The sequence below is a fragment of the Mirounga angustirostris genome, unplaced genomic scaffold (genome assembly GCF_029215605.1).
Source record: "Mirounga angustirostris isolate CCGP_5_RB_7025 unplaced genomic scaffold, mMirAng1.0.hap1 SCAF_13, whole genome shotgun sequence".
In the NCBI taxonomy this organism is placed as follows: domain Eukaryota; kingdom Metazoa; phylum Chordata; class Mammalia; order Carnivora; family Phocidae; genus Mirounga; species Mirounga angustirostris.
The window spans coordinates 1,390,664-1,398,049 of NW_026991721.1; positions in this window are offsets into that span (position 1 = coordinate 1,390,664).

The window sequence follows — 7,386 nt, forward strand, 5'->3', positions numbered from 1 at the left end:
CTGGCGGCTGCTGGGACATCCACCCTGGGGGAATGGTTGCAGGGTGCTTGGGGTCTCCCTGGGCTATGTTTGAAATTCCTGTGAATCTGTAACTATTTCAAAATGAAAAGATTTATTTTAATTATGAGTAATAAGAAGAGAGCATATCGTGTCCTCCTTCTGTGTGAGAAAGAAGGAGAAATATGAACAGGCAGGTCTGTACTTATTCCTGCAGCAAAACCCACAGGGAAGGTAAACCAGAAACAAGGGGACGGGAGCTGAGAGAGGACGTCTTAACTCCGCCACCACCGTGGTCCTCTACTTGGTCAAAAGATGAAATGGATAGAACTGCGGCGAGCAATCGAATGGGAGTGACGTGAGAACTCCACCAGCTTTAACTGACTTCACCTTTGGGACTGCAGCCTGCTCGACCCCGCCCCCCCCAGAGGGGCCCGAGGCCCCCGCAGGAGCCGGGACCAGGTGGGGGGCACGGCCAGCCTGCAGGGCGACCCATCACCCACCGCGGCTGCCCAGGGCCCAGGACGCTGTCCTCGGTGCTGCCACACAGCGGGATGCCGTGTCAGGGCCCGTCCCCAGCGCCCACCTCAGACAGCAGGGCCCGCCGCAGCCTTTCCCGGCACCCCGCGGAAGCCCCGGCCCTCCTCGGAGCCCGGCCGCCGGGCAGCGCCCTCGGGCGAAGCCCCGGGCAGCAGCCCCGGCCTCGGGCCTCGAGGAGCCCCATCCCCGCGATCCCTCTCCCCGGAGATAAGCTCCCCGCTCAGCCCAAGGTGGGTGGAAAATCCGAATTGCTTCCTTAATTGGTATTTTCCAGTTGAGAGAACATCCTCTGATTTTTTCACTTGTGTCATTGAATTACCAAATGTTCTCGTTTTTGAGAAGACCTGAAATTGCAGAGATCTTGGGGATTTAGGGAAGGAATGCAAGACCAATTTTGCCTAATTACGAAATGTCTCGGCGGTCACTCTGACGTGTCCCAGAGTAGGCGATGCAGACCGCTGGGCCTCCCCGGAGGTGGGGGGCCCGGGCTCTGGCACAGATGTTTACCTGACGTCCCAGGCCAGAATCTGGTTTACATCGAGAAATCAGACTGTTTACAGGACACCGCGTCTGTCTCTCCCTCTCCTTCCCTTTCATTTGGGGTAATGTTCTGCAGGTCTCTGGGGTCCCCGGGGACCGTCTGCGCCATCACGCGAGGCTCGCCATCTCCGGACGGCCCCATCTGGGGGACGCATCAGCCCCTGGCCCGGCCTGCGGGTGGTCGGCCACAGCCCGGGCCGGCCGCGCAGGTGGGGAGCAAACCCAGCCGGCCGTCAGCCCGGGGAGCAGGGCCTCGGTGGAGGGCGGGGGGCCTCGTCCAGCCCCCGCATCGGGGCGGGCCGCTGGACACGATGGCCGAAACCTCTGGGGCGTCCCGTGAGCGGAGGCTCAGAGCGGGCAGCGGGACCCGGGCTTGTCCACGGACCGAGAGGCCCCCGTGCAGGGGGCACCCGGGGTGCAGGCCCTGGACTCGCTCCTCCCCACCTGCCCCTCCGACCCACTCCGCCCTCAAGCTGCTAGAACCGCAGGCTGCCGGGCCATTCCGGGGGCCGTGGGGCTGGGGTGCCACGAGAGACACCCTGCTGGTGTCCCCAGGCCCCCGGGGCCCACCCTCGGGCCAGGCGTCCACCGGTTGCACCTGGTCCCAGAGGCTGGTCTCGGGTCCTCCTTCTCCAGGGAGCTGGACCAAACCTCCGGTTCCAGGTCCACGTCCTACCATCGTCCTCTCCCCTGTGAGGACTGCCCCCTTCCTCCTCCGTCACCCGGGAGAGCTGCCCCTGCCCCGCTGTTAGCTGGTCCTCTGTTGTCCTCAGGACACGCATTCTCCCCTCCCTGACCAGGGTCCCCGGGCCTCCCGTCCCTCTCGCCCTCGGATCCCGGGCAGTACGACCGCACGGGCCTGGACGCCGGGACTCTCGGCCCCCGCAGACACCCACTGTGGGCCAAGTGACCCCTCCTGCCCTGCACGCTGTCGAACGGGCCGTCCTGGGGTCTCTGTCCTCGGGCTGCCGGCCCCGCCCAGGCGGTCTCATGCCCAGGGGCGTGACGACAACGGTGCTTCAGACCCACGTCCTTCTAGCACCTCCTGTGACCCCCGCCGTGGCTGGACCGAGTCACCGCGCTCCGCACGGAGCTGGTCTGAGCGGCACCCACCCGCCGTGTGACCATCTGCTGAGGCCTCACGCCCCACAGGAACGCCCAGGTCGGGGAGCCCGCGGTGCTGGCCTCCGTCCTCTGCCGGGCACCCCCGCATGCCAGCTCGGGGCAGCAGGTCAGGCAGGCCGCCTCGTGCACTCTGTCCTGTTGGGCGCTGACGCCCCCCTCCCATTCAGCGCTCAGCGGTCGGCGGGGCCACCGGCCTCCCCGGGCCCTGGCTGTCGGCAGCTCCCGTCCAGGGACCCAGACGCGTGTCCCGTCAGCCGCCACCGCTCACGGGACGGGAGGCAGGCCTCCGCCCCGCTGCCGCTCGGTCCCCGGCCCCCACGGGCTCTACGGCTCGGCCCTGAGTAGCTGTGACCCAGACCCGCAGTCCTGTCTGGCCGCCGCCCCCGCCACTCGGGCTCTGCCGGTCTAGCTGCCTCTTTGCAAATAACCACGAGGCGTGGGGAGTCAGACGGCCCGCTCTGCTGTGGGAGAGCACGGGACCTGAAGGAGCGGGACCGCGGGCTCAGCACCCAGACGCGCCCGCCTCCGCGGTTTGCCGAGGGGCCCGCTTCTTCTCCGCGGGTCCTGACTGCTCCTTGCAACACGCGAGATGATGCGAACGGCAGACTCCGCGCTCCCCCGAGATCAGTCTTTTCACACCCAGGACCCCGGCGGCTTCGTCATCTCCCGCCCCCCTCCCCCGGCCCCGCTGCCGTGTCAGAGTCTCCGCGGACCCGGCTCGTGGAAGTCGCGTCGTCCTGCCCTGGAGATACGGATGCGGCGGGGAAACTGCCGCCTCGGAGCCCGGGAGCCCTTGGCGGCCGGCGTGGGGTCCCACCGGCTGCTGGCAGAGCGGCCCCCGCTGCCCCAGCCCCGCCGAGCGCCTGCTCCGAGCGCGGACTCGGCCCCACGGCGAGGCATCACCGCTGGGAGCGAGCACGGCCCTCGCTCTGCATCTCTCTCGCCTTCGCTCCGGCAGCTTCCTTCTCTTTGACTAAATGAACATTTTGCTTTGCTCTTTTGGGGTGGGTTTGGTGCTTGAGTTCTCAAGTTCTCCAGGTGGGGTGGTAACAGACTTGGACATCGCGCCGAGCAGGGTTTCCTGCACTTGGAGTTGGCGGGGCTGTGAACCCAGCTTGGGTGATTTTTCAGTGCCTGTGTTTGTTTTCCTTAACGACCAAGCAGCACTGCTCAGGGGGACAGATGCAAACCGCGCTTCCGTGTGCGAAGTAGCAAGTGCAAGTCCATGTCTTTTCCCACGGGCCGTGCGACGGGCGGGCGGGGAACCGTAAACATGCGCGGGTCACCGGCGCTGAGGGAGAGCTACGGTTCGCACGGTCGCGTGGTGGCTGAATCCTGTCATCGCCCCTTCCCGGCTTGTCACCGCCGGGAGGGGACCCTCTCCATCCCTCCAGAACACACGCATGTCACGCAGCCCTCCCGTCCGGCTGACCCACGGTGGCCCGTACTGGCTGTCGGGGCCCGTTGGGAACACTGAGGCTCTCGGTGCCAAGAACCAGGGGCTTTATCCCAGAGGGAGGATCCAGGGGAAAACCAGTCCTCGGGCGGGCGGGCGGGCGGGACGCTGTGACTCTGGATGTGTAGGGTCGACGGCCGCGGGCCCGGCTGGAAGTCCTGTGCGTCCCCCTCTCCCGCGGCCCTAGCCCTGCCAGGCACTAGGGCAAACCGCCATCAGCTCAGGACACTGTGACCACTGCTGGGTGCTGGCTGGAGCCCCCCCTCCTTGGTGGCCCCAGCCCAGCTCTAGGCCTGACCAGGAGTGGAGCTGGCTAAGGGCCACGGGGTCGAGAACTTGGACAGCCCCTTCCCATGCCCACAGCCCCCGGGCCCACGTGTGGCCCATCCTGGGTAGTGGCTGCAGGGCGTCCAAGAACTCCGACCCCAGCAGTGACGTGGGCCCTCAAGTGCGGGGCCCCAGGCACAGTGTGGGTCAGGTGTTGGAGCAGAGATTTGGCCCCTGGCCTTGGCAGCAGAGACCATGTGTCATCCAGCTTGTCCCTCTGCTGGTCATCCACTCCTTACATAGAGCACTTATGTGGCACTAACTGTGTGCAGAGTCCAGGAAGGAAGCTGCAGAGAAGCATGGGTTCCACGCCAGCTGAGGGGCATGGTACATGCAGAGGAGTGTGGGGCTGGCTCAGGCTCTCGGGGATGTGCTGGGACCCTGCTCGATGGAGTGGGACCAGCTGTCCTGAGCCGCTTGTGGGTTTACTCTGGACTGAACTGTGTCCTCCCCTAAATTCACATGGGGAAGCCGTCCCTAATCACCCATGGGATGGTGTCGGGACGCGGGGCCTCTGGCAGGTGATGAGGGGTAGATGAGGTCAGGAGGGTAGGCCCCACGGTAGAATTAGTGTCCTTACAGAAGCGGAGACCACTGCCTCTCCTCGGCGAGGACACTAGAAGGGGGAGGAGGGCCCCTCCAGAGCCTCCCTCCACCGACACCCTGACCTCAGGCTTCAGCCCCAGGACTGTGGGTAGTGGACGCTGGTTAAGGCTGGTCTGTGGCTGGGACCACGTAGCCAGACCAGGAGGTGCTGTCCGGGGAAGGGGAGCCGCAGAGGGCCTCGTGCGGGACCGGGGCCCAGGACGCAGGGGTGCAGAGCACTGGCAGATGTCACGCGGCTGCCGCCTTACAAAGGGCCCCCACGCTGCAGGCAGGTGCCTCCGTGACTGCCAATCCCCATGGCAGCCCAGAGAGAAGGCTGTTCGTCAGAAACTGAGGCCAGAGGCTCGGGCGGCTCGTCAGCTTCACCCAGTTTGGAAATGCACCTTTCTCACTCCCAGGGTGCCGCCAGGATCTTCCAAGGGGACTAACCCAATGGCCCTTAACGAGCAGAAAGAATAAAGTCTTCAGTCTGTGGAAAAGTTCGGGAGGGAGTGAGGAAATGGGGAGGGAGAGCCTCCATCCCCAGGGCCTCTCCCCAAGTCAGCCATGGCCCACTAAGCTGACGTGGAGGGAGGTCGGAGAGGAAGGCTACAGACAACCATGCACTCAGCATGTGGGACCCCGGCAGGGGAGTCTCCATGGCAGGAAGGAAGACGGAGACCCCCACTCTGCAGGGCCAGGGGCTGGAGGGAGGCTCAAGGTTGAGATTTCAGCCAGCCCCACGCTACACCCACCCAGGAGGTCCCACCACCCTCGGGGGTCCTCGAGCTGCCAGCCTCACGTGCAGCCCACAGCCTCCCACACCAAACGTCCCCCATGGGTGGGCACTGCCCGCACTTCCCCATAGAGATCTTCACTGAAGGCGGCCAGACCCCTGGCTGTGCCGGCTCAGCCGGCGGCCCCAGGAAGAGGAGCCCACCGAAACCACATTTTAGGAATGTGTGATTTTATTTTTTAAGAAGCATCAAAGGCATTGTGATAGGGAAGAAGGAAACTTCACAGCATGCGTCTGCGTGGTTTTGGTTCCATGTGGTTTTATCCAGATCGATCAGGAGAGGACAGCTTCCAGGCATGTCGGTTGTCCCACCTGGCCACCCGGGGACGTGGCTCCTTGAGAGGCGGGTGCGCTCCTGCAGAGCCCAGACCCCAGAGCTCACTCTCCCCTCGCAGAGCCCAGGGCTGGGACAGGAGCTGCCCTTCCACCGCCCGGGGCCCGCCGTGTGCAGATGCTGCCACCAGGTGGCGCTCTGCCGAGGACGCGGACCCCGCTGCACCTGAGGAGCCCCGCCTGCACCTGCCCAGGGATGCACCTGCTCATTAATGGGGGGGGGGGGGGGCGATTACCACTGCGACTTAGAGTGGAGAAAAGGAGGTGCAGGGAGCATGAGTAACTTGGCGACAGTCATGGTGGGGACCAGAGTCTAGCCAGGACACAGCCCCCGAGTGATGGGGATGGGGGCTTGGGTGCGGGCACCTGGCAGAACAAGGGGGCAGGGACGGGGGGTACCCAGAGACCAGTGAAGGCCTGTGCTAGGTACCTGCCAGCCAGTGCCCAGGGAGCCTGGCGGAGCCCCGGAGGGATGGCGGGCACTGCGGTGACCTGGAGGGCGACTGACCCACCCCTCTGCCCAAGGCACCTGCAGAAGGCGCTGTCTGCCTGGCCCGCAGTGGGAGCCTTGCCCTCACCATGATCCCCTGCCCAATCCCTGCCTGGCGGAGCAGGGTCCGACCCGGGAAAGCTCAGCAAGGTCGGGGGGCCTCAATACCCAGCTCTGTTCCCTGCAGGAAAGGCCAGGAACCCAGCAGGGCCATGCCCAGACCCTGTCCTGGGGAACGGTGGCAGGTTCCAGGCTGTCCCAGCCTCTGAGCCCCCCGCGGGCCAGCTCCTCCTCCCTGAGTGTCCGCAGGCCCTGCCTCGCTGGAGCCAGGGGGTGAGCATGGGCCTCAAATGTTTTCTGCTCCCACAGCTTCTTCCCACCCCCCTGCGTAGGTAGATAGTGGTTTCATTCCCTGCAGATGCACACCCAGAAGTGGATTGCGGGGTCATGAGGCAGTCCTGCTGTTTTCCGGGGTGGCTGCACTGGTTTGCACCCCACCAGCTGCGCACGCGGGCTCCCTTTTCTCCGCATCCCTGCCAGCACTTGTCTTCTCTTGGCGTTTGGATGGCAACCGTCCTAACGGGTGTGAGGTGATACCTGCTCTTGAATTTCTTAACTGTTTTTGGACGAGGGGCTCTGCAGTTTCATTTTGCAGAGGCCCTGCAAATTTGGGAGCTGGTCCTGAGCCTGTGCTGCCACCAGGGCTGGGACCCTCCAGGTCCACCCTCTGCCCTTCTCCCCTGTGGCTGACCTCCGAGGACACGTCATGGGCATACCCCTGCCCCTCAGCTTCTGAAGGATGCCATCAGCCATGGCATGTCTTCCCGGCTCTCTTTCTGGCACTCACCTTGGCCTGGCCGTGGCGGTGTCCCTAAGCTGATGGCCACAGTCCTGCACCTGGGGTGGGGGCAGGGCCTCGCCCACAGTGTGATTCTCTCAGGGTTTCAGTCCCTGGGCCCCCCTTGCCAATCCAGCCCGATGGGAGCAGTGGCACCCTCTCAGCTCTTAGGAGCTGTGGCAAGTTTCCATTGTTTCTCCAGCTCTGTGGACCCAGTCGGAGTGTGTTGTCTGTATCTTGCAAGGGCTGAAAGGCCACATTCAAACCCTAAACAAGCAATCCCTGAGTCAGCCAGTCCTATCATGATCCTAGGCCCTGTCCTGACACTGAATTCTGTCCTGATCCTTTGTCCTATCCTG